Genomic DNA, 14,178 nt, shown 5'->3' on the forward strand with positions numbered 1-14,178 from the left:
CAATTTTCTCAGTTTGTTCTTGTCATGGTTCCCATGGTAATATTTTATATGTTGGTGCTGTGTAGGTCAGGTTTATATTGTGTGTTTGAAGGAAATATTTTGTGTGAATTTGAATCACGCAGTTCTTAGAACTCAGATGTATTGATAGCATTGATCTAAGATTAGAGTAGAAGAAAATGACCTGTTGTGGAAACCTCCAGGACTTGCCATCAGAAGATCCTAAGCTCCTCTCTGGGCCTTCAGCTTGACTTAGATAAAGTGAAAGAGTTGAAGGAGGTAATCAGTAATGCAAAGATTCTTAACTCTTTTGGATCCAGTGCCTCTTTCTCATAGCTTATGTTTTGTAGTGCCCTTTTTAAAATGAAATTCATATGTAATATAACCTGACTGCATGCATAATTAAAAATCTATATGTATATATAAAATCTCCAACTATAACATAAAAAAGCAATACAAATCAAGTAGTTTATAATAAAATAATATATATTTTTAATATGTAAATGTTTAGTTAATGATTACTTGGGAAGATATAATAAATTATTCAGAAGCTTTTGCCTGTATAACAGTGTATGTGAAGGCTACAGATACAGATTGATCTTTGTTGCATAGACCACTCAGATACTACAAATGATGTTGTTGCTGGTGATGTTATTTTTCCAGAATGATGAACAACTCTTGGAGAAGTTTCAAATGAAACAAAATAACTCTCTTCTCTTGATTTACACAGTTTCATTTCTAAACATATAAATTATAAAGCCATGCAAAAAAATTCTTTGTGTCTGTATGCAAGATGGAATTAAGTTCTAAGCATAGGTGACCATAAACACATCATCATCACCTACATGGTTCAGAGAACATTTGAAAATTGAGTAGAACATGGTAGAGTACTTCATGAAGAAGTAGTGCACCTCCTGTGATGTATCTCTGGATCCCTTCCTGTTCATGCCATAGTTCACTCCCCATAACAACCCCAATGACCAGATTTCCAGATTGCCCTCTGGGAGGCAGTCCTGCCTCTATGGAAAACCATTGCTCTAGGCAGATTGCTCAACTTCAGCACTTTTAACATTTTGAATTCTTTGTTACGGAGGCTGATCTTTGCATTGGAGGATATTTGGTAGCATTCTTGGCTTCTACTCATTGGATGCCAGTGAACTCATCTAGCTGTGATAACCAAAAATGACTCCAGACTTGACCACATGTCTTCTGGGGGTTAAAATTGCCCAGGTTGAGGAACACTACTCCAAAGTCTTGACCAGCTCAAAAATGTGTCTTTAGGATACTATAATACTCATTAATATGGATAAAAATATTGCATATCATGCTAATATGTATTATTAATTTTTTCTGTCAGTCTCTGCTAGTAATGAATGTTTTTACTAATTCCTCATTCTTGTTTTTCTGGTCATTTAACATTGGGATTATTTTATTGCCTGACTTTGGAGGGGTGGGAAGTATATACTGTACAGGATGATAAATTTTGTAGCATGAGAGCATAGAGAACAAGAATTTCAAGAAAATCTGCCCCAGAAAGGTCTTTTTATAAGTAGGAGTCCACCACATTCCTCTCTGACAAGTTTGACATTAATGTAAAAGGTTACAAAATCAGAATTTTAGGTGTGCAAGAAATATTAGAAATTTACTGGTATCTTCTCATTTTACAGATGAAAAAAGAACTAAATGCTCAAGTGCAGCCACTCTTAACTACGATTCATGTCTTGAGTATCCCCCCTATATTACATGCCTCTCAGCCAGGCCATATTTGTAAACTGGTTTTAGTTTTCTAAAAGCACTGATTTTTAAAAGGAATTATTAAGGTAAAATAACACTCTCCTTTAAAATCTTGATCTCCATTATGCATCAGGAAAAATAAGTGAGAAGGTTAGCTATTATATAATGGGTCCTGCATTCATAGATAGAGCCCAGAAATATTTTTAATACTAATTAATAACAATACTTTGATGGTGCTTTTGTGGACTAGACATTGCTCTAAGAACTGTACCTTTTAATGCTTATAAAAACTGTTTGAACTGGTGACTATTATTATCATCCATCTGATGTGGATGAGGTACCAAGAGCCTAAGAAACTTGCCCAAGGTCTGAGGGCTTGTAAGTTTCTGAGCTGGGATCTGAAGCCATGCAGTCTGTTGCCTGTGTCCATGCTTTTGTCTGCTACCTGCTTTAGTCTACTTGCTTTAAGCCTTAAGCATTGAACTGATGAAGGATGGATTGCTGTTATAGCCTGCTTGTGAAATTGATGTTCTTAAGACCTAAACATTTGGAAAAGTTCAAACCTGACTACTTTCAGAACACATTATATTTTCTTCAAAGATTAAATCATTCTTCACTCTTCTCCAGCATTTACACCAAAGGTGAACGTGCTCTTTATAGGATATAAGAGCTTCTTTCATCTTGTCCATATCTGAAGCACAGTAAAGCAAAACCTCTGGCATGAAGTTCATAGCAGGAAAGAACCAGGATCTGAAATGGAAGGATTATATAAAGTCATTTTCCTTGTTTGTTTCACCCTTTGTTATTCCCCCAGAGGAAGGAGAGAAGATTTTGAAATCCTTTATTGCAAAATGAGTTTGAAGTAGACACAAATAATATATTTGATTGACAGCTACAAAGAAGAAAGAAAAAAATCCAGGCCTTATTTCAGCAAGACACTTGAAGGAAAAACATCTATATTTATTGAGAAGTGGATGCAAACTTTTCAAACATAATATTTAAAAATGAAAACAGAATCACAGGGTTTAGAAATATTTCTAAAGTCAATATTAGGTTTTTAAGTTCCAGGTAGCAGAAAAGGCAGAATCAATTAAGTTCTATATTCCCAGCTTTCTTTCTCTCTCATTTCATTTTTCACTGATGATATTGGCACAGAAACATGTAGGCTTCTTTTTTCCACTTAACTCTTATTTTTAAGAAATTGTGCTTTTGTGAAAAAATCTTTCTTTTTTAAGTTTTTTTTTTCTTTATGTTATACTCACCATATTGTTTGGTTTAATCTGAAACTCTAATGGGCTTTCATTTCCAAGTTATTTCCTAGTTGGCAGCATTGCTTTTACACCTTCGCACAGATGGAGACTTGGCAGGAAAGTCGTACATCAGGGTGTGTTTATGTGGGGGGTGTGAGGGCAGGAAAGGATGAGGCTTAAAGAAAAAGTAAAGTTTTTCATTCAGTGTAATCTTAGCTGATGTCATATATCACTCAGTGCATCCATTTGCCTTACAAAAATGCATGTTTAAATTTGTTGTCACAGTCAGGATTGGTTATACAATTTGTAGGGCCCAGTTTGAAATGAAAATGTGGGTAGGCTTGCCAAATTTACCAAATAAAATAGAGGACATCTGGTTAAATTTGACTTTATTTCAGCTTTATTGAGGTATCCCTGACAAAAATTGTATGTGTTTAGGGTGTTTGCCTTGATGTTTTACTGTACACATACACTGTGAAATATCACCACAGTCAAGCTAATCAATATAGCTATCACCTCATTTGGTTACCACTTTCTCTGTGTGGTGAGAACACTTATGATCTACCCCCTTAGCAAATTTCAGGTACACAGTACTGTCTGCAAGTCAGAATTACCTGGAGGATTGGAAAAAAAAAAAAAATCAGTGCCTGTATATAATTGGTTTAGGGTATGGCAGGGTATTTTATAAAACTTCCCTAGAATTCCCTTCATGGCTCAGTGGTTAACAAACCCAACTAGGATCCATGAGGATGTGGGTTTGATTCCTGTCACTCAGTGGGTTCAGGATCCAGCATTGCTGTGAGCTGAGGTATAGGTGGCAGATGTGGCTCAGATCCCACATTGCTGTGTTGCTGTGGCTGTGGCCTAGGTTGGGGCTGCAGCTCTGATTCAACCCCTAGCCTGGGAACCTCCATATGCCACGGGTGTGGCCCTGAAGAGCAAAAAAAAAACTTCCCCAAGTAATTTTAATGCACAGCACCCGTTGTGAAGCTAACATGTGGTTGTTGGCCCAGTAGCATTAGCACCACGTAGGTGCTTGTAGAAAATGCAGAATCTGGGGCCCCTTCCTAGTCCAGTTGAATCGGAAAGTTGAACGTATCCTCCCCACCTACAGCAATCTGTGCTTGTTTCAACAAGCCTTTTTGGTAAATCTAATGCACTTTAAAGTTTGGAACCTTTGCTATAAACAGCTCAAAACTGTTAAAAGCTTCTAAGAATTTTTATCTGAAAAGAGAATTCTAGTACATGTGTGAGGAACTTTAGGAACAAAACAGAGGTAAAAGCTGCTACCCTTTCAGGATCATGAGGGTGGAAAAATGGGGCCAAGAGCAGTGAATATAGGAATGGTGGGAGGTATAGACTCAGGGGACATTTCAGAGACAGAATTGGTGGAATTTTGTGATTGTGGGAACTGTGGAATCCAGTTATCCAGGGGTGAACTGGGTAAAAAGAAAAAGTTTCTGGGTTGATAAAGCCATGTCATTAAATAAAGTAGAAATACCTTTAGAAAGTGTAAGCCTAGAGAAAATGAGAAAAGTATAGAATATGAGGTAACTTTAAGTATCCAAGAGATGTCTTGCCTAGTTAAAAATTTGGTCCCAGAACTTTCAAAGCAAATGGGGATTGGGGTATGGTCCTTGGAGTCCTCACTTTGATATTTTACATTTTCTGAATCATTCGTTCTGCAGGCTGAAAAATTTGTTTTTAAACATGTCCGTTTCATTTCAGATTGAACCAAAGATGATGCATTTTAAAAAGTCTATAATCTCTCATATTTGTATCATTTATGTAAAGTTATTTTTAGTAATTAATAGCTGGTAGAATATGTTAGCAAAATTATAGGAAAACAAAAGCTACTTTTTATAAATTTACTCCTCCAATCTTGTGTTAAGTACATACCAAACACATTCATTTTCAGATAAAGAACTGAGATGGGAAATAATAAATTTCTCATTGCAGTTATTAAAGGAGGCAGTTTAGTGTCATGATTAAGCCTATATGTCCTGGAGTCAACTGAGTCCCATCCACTTAGAGGAGGTCCAACTTGGGACATGTTATGTGAACCCTCTGTGCTTTGGTTTCCTCATCTGTGAAATTGCTAACTTGATATTACCCATCTTATAGGGTTTTTTGTAAGCATTGACTGAGTTAGTATTTGTAATAGCACTTTGAAAATGGTTAGCATTTAGTTAGTGATCTGTAATTGTAAGTTCTTATTAATATTGAAAAGAATTTTTCTCACTGTCTCCTTAGTCTTATTTTCTAAATTGCTGCTACTGATAATTTCTGAGTCTTTTTTATGTTATTTCTGTCAGCTTTATGAACTTCTGAACATTGAGGTGTGAATGATTAGAAACCATCAGATTTCTAGGAATTGAATTCTGAATCATTCATATATAAAATGTAGATATGCACCAAAAAGTAGTGTAATTTCTAAATATATATAAATTAAAATGTACCATTTATTTATTTATTGCTTTTTAGTGCTGCACCTGCAGCATTTGGAATTTCCCAGGCTAGGGGTTGAAATGGAGCTGCAGTTGCCAGCCTATGCCACAAGCACAGCAACACAGGATCTGAGCCACATCTGTGACCTATACCACAGCTGTGGTAATTAATGCTGGATCCTTAACCCACTGAGCGAGGCTCCAGGGATTGAACCCACATCTCTTGGATAGGATACTAGTTGGGTTCATAACCTGCTGAGCCACAATGGGAACTCCCATACCTTTTGATTTTGACACATTCCGGGTTTTTGGCTCAAAGTTGAGAGTTAGAAACTAGGCTCCAAATTCTTTACATTTTTAAGTCGTATTTCATTAGTCCTCATTCTGAACATAGTCAATTGCAAATCAATAATTTACTCTGAACAAGAATAAATAAATTACTACTCTTTTGATGCATAGTATAAAGGTCAAGAATATAGCATAAGTTTCTACATCAAAAGTTATATAAAGGAAAGCTACCAAGCAACATGAAATTATAATTAGTAGTAACAAAAGTAATTCCCAGTTGATATATTTGACCCTTACTGTACAGTGAGATGAAGATAGTCCCTCTGGAAGCATCTTAGATTTGTAAATTAAGACTGTTCCTCACCACTCTTGAATTATAATGATCTGGATTTCACTTAAAATCTTCCCTTAGTTTAGAAAACATTATGCTGGTGTCAAGGCCAAAGAGATATGCTTTGTCTGTAACATTTTACTTCTCCTCAAAATAGTTTTATTATCCAAAGTTTCCAACCCATTTCAGTTGGGGTTAGAACAGGTAGCAGAGGAATAGATGTAGTTTAGGATACTATGTCTAGGCCCTGTCAGACCCACAGAGCTCTTGTAACTTGGGCATGTGTCTAGGCAGGTTCTAAATACAGCTAACACTGTTTGGTGCTACTTGGAGTTCTTATGTTCTGGGAATGGCCCATGGCTGTGACAGACTTCCTAGGCTCAGTGACAGGTATTGAAAATATGCCACTTTATGCTCTAAGTGTCTAACATCCACCCCAACAAGATCCCAATCATCTTTACTCCTGGAAGGAAACTGTTGTGCAACTCTCAACAAGGAAATCATATTCCATGATACTCTTGCGGGAGGGCAGTTGCTGTTTCAGAGGTGTGGATTCCCTGGTGAATGAACGGAAATATGTCAGGCTTTACCTAGATTAAAAACTAATGTTGGATGTTCTTAGGAATAGTAGGTATTTCCAGTATCTCTCTATAGCTCCCCATCTAAGAAATTGGAATTCTCTAAGTCATGATTTAGCATGTATATAGTAAATGCATAAATCAGGATTTATTAAACGATGCAGTTATATAGACATTTCAAGGTAGCTACAATCACCGGACCCTAGTAACAGAAATCATATGTTTGATGTCTTAGGTGAGAATGAATAGTTATGAAGTAATTTTCTCTTATAATTTAATTACATAATTCGGTCTACTTTAAACTGTTTGTTAACAAAGTGTGGCAATTTATGTACTAAAGGTAAAAACTTATAAGAAACTGCCTACATACTTTACTTAAAGGGTAATTACCCTCATATACTCTGTAGCTCACCAGCTTTGATGAAGGCGGTAGTGAGTTATTATGGTCTTTACTTTGTCAGAAAGACTTTAATAACTTCATCATGCCACTGATGTCTTAAAATTATGGATTGTATGCAGGTATAATAACTCTCTTTTCGATAGGAACTACATTTCTCTTTTCAAGTGGTCGGTAATTTACAGTTAGGGCTTCAGAGATGCTGACTTTGCATCTCTAGATTATTTCTCTGCTCACAACAACAATGAAATGCCCTATTCATATTTATATAATTTTTGAAAACTACTCATTAATGTGAGTGGAATCCTCATATATTAAAATTTTAAAATAAGGGGTATTCTTCTGTAACATTACTGAGTAACAGATGATCAGACCTATATTATGGGCTAACTGTGTTACATCTGATTTTTATGATGGTATGAAGTTAGATGTGTTGAGGGAAGTTCATAATGTTTTCTGAAACATATTGCTTTGTTTTTATTTCGGTTGGCTTGAATTATTCCCATTAAGTGACTAAATTTGAGCATTGTGGTGACATTATTAAAATAAGTATGTGTTATCAGAAAGTGAGAGATAAGATGTGTTAATAGTTGGAGGGGAACATATCAGCTGTAAGAACAGAATGGTTTGGAGGTTAATTGCCCTGATGGTTGATACTCAAGAGCAGAGGCTAGAGGTGTGGGGAAACAGGAAGAATATTTATAGATGACATTACCAAAGAGCAGTGCATTCTGCTAGAGGGAAGTTGGCTAACAGTGGCATTATTGGGAGATTCACCTTCAAGTCATAGATATGAAAATCACTTTTATTTTTATCTTGGGCTTTTAAAGCATACAGTGAGAGGAAATACCATAGCTATTTTAGTGTTAAAAATTCAGTCTAGAAATTGAATTCGATGACACTGATTTTTTTTTTTTTTTGTCTTTTTGCCATTTTTTTGGGCCACTCCCGCGGCATATGGAGGTTCCCAGGCTAGGGGTCTAATCGGAGCTGTATCCACTGGCCTACGCCAGAGCCACAGCAACGCGGGATCCGAGCTGCATCTGTGACCTACACCACAGCTCACGGCAACGCCGGATCGTTAACCCACTGAGCAAAGCCAGGGACCGAACCCGCAACCTCACGGTTCCTAGTCGGATTCGTTAACCACTGCGCCACGACGGTAACTCCTGATGACATTGATTTTTAAATAATCAAAAGACATGTTTATTGAAAGTTGGAATTTTTAAGAGCAAAACTCCTCTGGCAGTTCCACTTTGGATATATTCTCAATTTGAAAGCAGACGCTTGAATGGGTATTTGTATAGTAGTGGAGTAATATTCACAGTAGCCAAAAGGTGGAAATAACCCAAATGTCCATCAGTGGGTGAATGGATAACCATAGAGTGTTATGTCCATACAATGAAATATTACTTAGTATTAAAAAGAATGAGGAATTCCCATTGTGGCTCAGTGGAAATGAATCTGACTAGCATCCATGAGGATGTAGGTTCGATCCCTGGCCTTTCTCAGTAGGCTAAGAATCCAGCGTTGCCGTGAGCTACGGTGTAGGTTTCAGATACAGCTGAGATCTGGCATTGTGACATAGGCCAATAGCTACAGCTCCATTTCAATTCCTGGCCTGGGAACCTCCATGTGCCGTAGGTGCGTCCCTAAAATTAAAAAAAAAAAAAAAAGTTAAAGAAAAAAGAGAATGAAATTCTGACACATGCTGCAGTATGGATGAACCTTAAAGACAATATGCTGAGTGAAAGAAGCCAGACACAAAAGGACAAATATTTTATGATTCCATTTACATTTGCATGAGGTACCTAGAGTGGTCAACGTCATAAAGATAGAAAATAGAATGATGGTTGACCAGGACTGGGTAGGTGGGGGTAGAGAATGGGCAACATTGTTTAATGGGTGCAGTGTTTCAGTTATTGAAGATGAAAAAGTTCTGAAGATGGATCATGAAGATGAAAAAGTTCTGAAGATGGATCGTGGTGATGATTGCATGACTGTGAATGTATTTAATAATACTGAACTGTGCACCTAAAAATGGTTAAAAAGATGCATTTATGTTATGTATATTTTACTACAATAATAAAAGCAAAACTTACTAAAATGGTATTATAAAGTAATAAAATTCTTCCAGTTAGAGAACAAACTAATAAGACAAACATAAGGGTGAGATAATTATTCACATTCATAAATATTCAGTAGTTGTCGTTACACTAAATTTGGAAAAAATACAGTTTCTGTAGCTTGTATATAATACGGGGAATGATTTTCCCATATTCACAAATTTTTCTTTCACTTTTTGACACCATTCTTGGAACATGGAAGATGCTCAATAAATATTTGTTGATTGATATTTGTTTATTGGGAAATTATAGCTTCATGTGCAAAATAATGAGCCTGACTAACTCATTAAGCCTACTCAGTGAACAGGTAGAAAATATAACTCTTAAAATACAGGCATTCAAAAATGTAGTTATGATATACTAGATTATGGGAACTAATATATCTTAGTTATATAAAATATGCCACAATTTTTGGTTTATATAAAAACAAGATTGATATTATCTCACGAAATGGACAGGTATTTGCCTGAAAGACTGCCTCTCTGATCAGTAACACCGTTTTCCCCATATTATAGCTGTGCAAAGATAGCAGTGGATCTTGTGGCTGTGTTTGTGCTTATTTTACTATGTTAATAGCTTCTTCACCTAAGCCTCTGGTTCTTATGAGGGTAATTTGGCTCTTACTCTGGAATCCAAGTGGTGGGGTGGGAAACCTTTCTAAATAGTACGGTATTAGGTTATCTTATGTTGCTTCACATGGCTGCTTTTGCTGGGTAGAGAAGCGGTGCCACTCTCTTCCTTTCTGTGAGCAGAGTCTGTTTCAAACCTCTTATAGGAAAACTCTTTTCTTTCTTTCTTTCTTTTTTTTTTTTTTTTTTTTCTTTTTGCCATTTCTTGGGCCGCTCGCACGGCATATGGAGGTTCCCAGGCTAGGGGTTGAATAGGAGCTGTAGCCGCTGGATCCGAGCTGCATCTGCAACCTACACCACAGCTCACGGCAACGCTGGATCCTTAACCCTCTGAGCAAGGCCAGGGATCGAACCTGAAACCTCATGGTTCCTAGTCGGATTCATTAACCACTGTGCCATGATGGGAACTCCTTTTTCATTATTCTGAGCAGTGTTAATCTAGTTATCAGAAATTGAGTATCACCTGTATTAGAGCTAATACAGTTAAATTTTTATGAGCAAATATGTTTCTCATCCCCTCATTGTTTCTTGAATTATATTTTTTGATTATGAAATATTGGCAAATGCAAAAAAAAAGCACAAAAGCGAGAGTATTTTAAAAATTAGCCGTTATGACTCAGAGAGAGGCACTGATACCATTTGTTTGCATGTCAGCAACTCTAAGTGTTCTGTCCATGTGTATTTGCACACACACAGAGATACAAAACAGGGAGGCAGAAAATTAGGATTGCAATCATTATTCTGTTTTATAACCTGCACATTTTTTCACTGAGCATTAAAAAGTGAACATTATCTCATTCTGTAAATATTCTTTTACAGCTGCTTTCTAAGTAGCTGCATTTCCTTCTATTTTATGCCTGTACCAATCCTCTACTACTAGGATTTTAGAATATCATTCTTTCTTGCTATTATAAGTGATACTGTGATGAAAGTACTTTAAGATGAATCTTTGGCCTATCTCTGTTTATATTTTAAAAATAAATCCCTAGACGGAGTTCCTGATGTGGTGCAGTGGAAACAAATCTGACTAGGAACCGTGAGGTTGCCGGTTCGATCCCTGGCCTCGCTCAGTGGGTTAAGGATCTGGCATTGCTGTGAGCTGTGGTGTAGGTCACGGATGCAGTTTGGATCCTGCATTGCTGTGGCTGTGGTATAGGCCAGCAGCTGTAGCTCCGATTCGACCACTAGTCTGGGAACCTCCATATGCCGTGAGTTCGGCCTTAAAAAGCGATCAATCAATCAATCAATCCCTGGAGGAGTTCCCTCATGGCTTAGAGGATTAAGGATCTGTCATGGTCACTATTGTGGCTCTGGTTACAGCAGTGGCATGGGTTCCATCCTTGGCCCAGGAACTTTCGTATGCCATGAAATAAAATTAGGTAAAAGGCTATGAACATTTGAAAAGTCTTTTGATATATATGTGCCAAATTGTCTTTCAGAAAGACTGCAGGTTTATACTTCTATAGTGGTCTATATGAGAACACCCATCGCCCATCCTGGAATTAGTTTGATTTTCTTTTCTTTCTTTCTTTCTTTCCTTTTTTTTTTTTTTTTAATCTTTGTCTTTCTAGGGCTGCACTTGTGGCCTGTATAGGTTCCCAGGCTAGAGGTCCAATCAGAGCTGTTTCTGCCGGCCTATGCCACAGCCACAGCAACACCAGATCTGAGCAACATCTGCGACCTACACCACAGCTCAGGGCAACACCGGATCCTTAACCCACTGAGGGAGGCCAGGGATCGAACCCGCAACCTCATGGTTACAAGTCGGATTCATTAATGCCGCACCACCATGAACTTCTGATTTTTTTTTAATGCAAATTTGAGAAGTAAAAGATTGTGATTATTTATTTTAATTTGCATTGGTGTTTGAGAATTTTTATATGTTTAGCATCTGCATTTCTACATTTTGTGGTTAATCTGATGTGTTCCTCTTTTCTGTTTGTAAGATCTATTTATGTTTAACCAAGATATTAACTTGGTTGTATATTTCTTTTGCAACAACTGCTTTTTTTCTTAGTGGATTTTTCTGTTTTCAGCATTTTGCCAATTGTTACCAAGGGGAAAAAATAAAATAAAATAAAACAAACCTTTTAAATAGATGACTTAACTCTGTTCTTGGTATGTTTCTGAATGCAAGATTTAAGGTAAATTATCTTCCTTCAGCCTTGGGTGAGAAAAGCTTACCCTGTCAGTTAGTTGTAAAACATTCAGTCTTATGATAGGTAACCAGATAACTTCAGATAGCTTGTCTCTAAAATGTTAACTAGGAAGTGCTAGAAGTTTCTTGAAGGAAAGTGTAGCTTTGGTGAAGCAAAGTATAGCCTCAGTGAACATTTCCATGTGGGTTGCTCCATTATACCAAGTATTGCTGAAACACAATAGCAGTTGACTTGTTTTACTGGGTGATATGCAAACATTGAGAGAAGTTGAGAAGTTGTACCCATCCAAATAAGGAAGATAATAATGAGCTGGTTATTGAGTATTTCTTATAGCAGAGTGAGCAATTCTGTGGCCCTTTTTTTTTTCCATAAATGGAGATTAGAACTATTTATTGTTTGGGAGTTATAATTTGTATTTAAACATAATATTATGGAATTTAAGAAATTCACTTCAGACATATCAAATTTAACATTGATGTGTGTGTGTGTGTGTGTATATGTGTGTGTGTGTATATGTATATATATATATGGGTTTGTGTATGTTAGAGGAGATGGGAGGTGACAAAAGTAATGCCAAAAATCATAATATGGAGAAAAATATTACTGCTAAAGGAAATTTTTATTGTCCTAAATTATCCACCAATTCAATAGTGATAAGTGGCATGTGATAAGACTATAAGGTTATTTTCAAAACAAGCTTTTACCAAGTTCCAGGAAATGAATGTGTTTGTACAAAAACCACTGGGCAATTGCACAAGCCTTTTTATCTGTTTACCGAACAACTGACTGTTAAGATCTCTTTGGTTGCATAAGCTTTCAAAAGCATATAATACATGGTCACCCCTTTGCCACTGATTAGCATTATGAAGAATTTGAATGAAACTAGTGTACTAATAAATACTAAATAATTTTATGGCAAATTTAGTTTTCGTAATTTGAAATCTCTTCTAAATACACTCTAGGTGCTCCTGATCTAAAGGAGCTCTACAAACTATAATTTTGTCAAGTGAAGAATTTGTAACACCTAATTACCATCAGTTTATTTTTCCTGCAAATCAGAATACACTTCACAGTTTTTGAGGCTTATGGTAGTTTCACACTGTTTGATAATTTGATTTTGAGCAGAAAATGTGCTTTCTTGAGCCATTTTAGAAAAAAAAGTAACATGAAAGTCTCTGGCAGCAGATAAGAGTGTTACCAAGTATAGTTTAGTGTTAATCAAGTAACATGGAAATAATTTTTTTTCTCTAAAAAAAAACCTCTTCTTCGTCATTATGGTTAGTCAGGAGTCTTGGTCTTCATAGGAACAGAATATATACTTTTTTTGTTTCTGCACTAGAATAATGTCTTAGACCTATTTTTGCTTTCTTCCTTTTAAAATTATGTAAAATAACTTCTCTGACCTTACGGATTTTTTTCTAGAACACCTGATTCTTTGCTTTTAAAATTTCTAGAAACACATAGATACATATTTAAATATGTGTATAAATTAAAATCTAAAGTATTTGTGCTTTTGTTTTTAATTTTTTAATCAAAAGCTTCTTATAAATGGAAATTTAAAAAAATTTGAAACTATTAGAAAATCTTTTAACAATTTGGTGAATGCAATATTTCAGGCATATTTTATATATATATTATGTACTTGAGTTAGGTACATAAGTACTGATTTTAAAGCTCAGATAGCAGTGATATAATATCTTTTCTCATTTAAAAAACCGAACTAGTAAAAGATTTTAAAAGGATTTTGAAAATGTTGAGTAATTATAGTAACACGTTTATCCTAGACATATATAAACTTTATCAATTTTGTAAAGTGATTGGAGTTAGTAGAATATTTTTACATTTATAACTTAAAAGTTCAGGCGTTTCCTTTGTGGGTCAGTAGAAACAAACTCGACTAGTATCTATGAGGATGTCAGTTTGATCCCTGGCCTTGCTCAGTAGATTAAGGATCTGGCATTGCCGTGAGCTCTGGTATAGGTCACAGACATAGCTCGGATCGGATCTGGCATTGCTGGGGCTATGGCATAGGCTGGCGGCTATAGTTCTGATTCAACCCTCAGCCTGGAAGTTTCCATATGTCACAGGTGTACTCCTAAAAAGACAAAAAAAAAAAAAAACAAAAAAAAAAAACCAAACCTTAAAACTTTGAAATTCAGCAATATGTGGAACATATTGTATATGTTGTATTATATTGACTGGAGACTTTCTGGTTTACCAAATTTGATGCATATTTCCTTCT

The 14,178-nt window shown here is 36.0% G+C and overlaps 1 protein-coding gene across 15 annotated transcripts in view; it reads left to right on the plus strand.

Annotated features, from left to right (window-relative positions):
- The window catches only part of PAM (peptidylglycine alpha-amidating monooxygenase), a 280,270-nt gene that overhangs the window by 23,883 nt on the left and 242,209 nt on the right, over window positions 1–14,178 (plus strand). The gene's annotated exons all lie outside the window — the stretch shown is intronic.

This window comes from Sus scrofa, chromosome 2, assembly GCF_000003025.6.
Source record: "Sus scrofa isolate TJ Tabasco breed Duroc chromosome 2, Sscrofa11.1, whole genome shotgun sequence".
NCBI lineage: Eukaryota > Metazoa > Chordata > Mammalia > Artiodactyla > Suidae > Sus > Sus scrofa.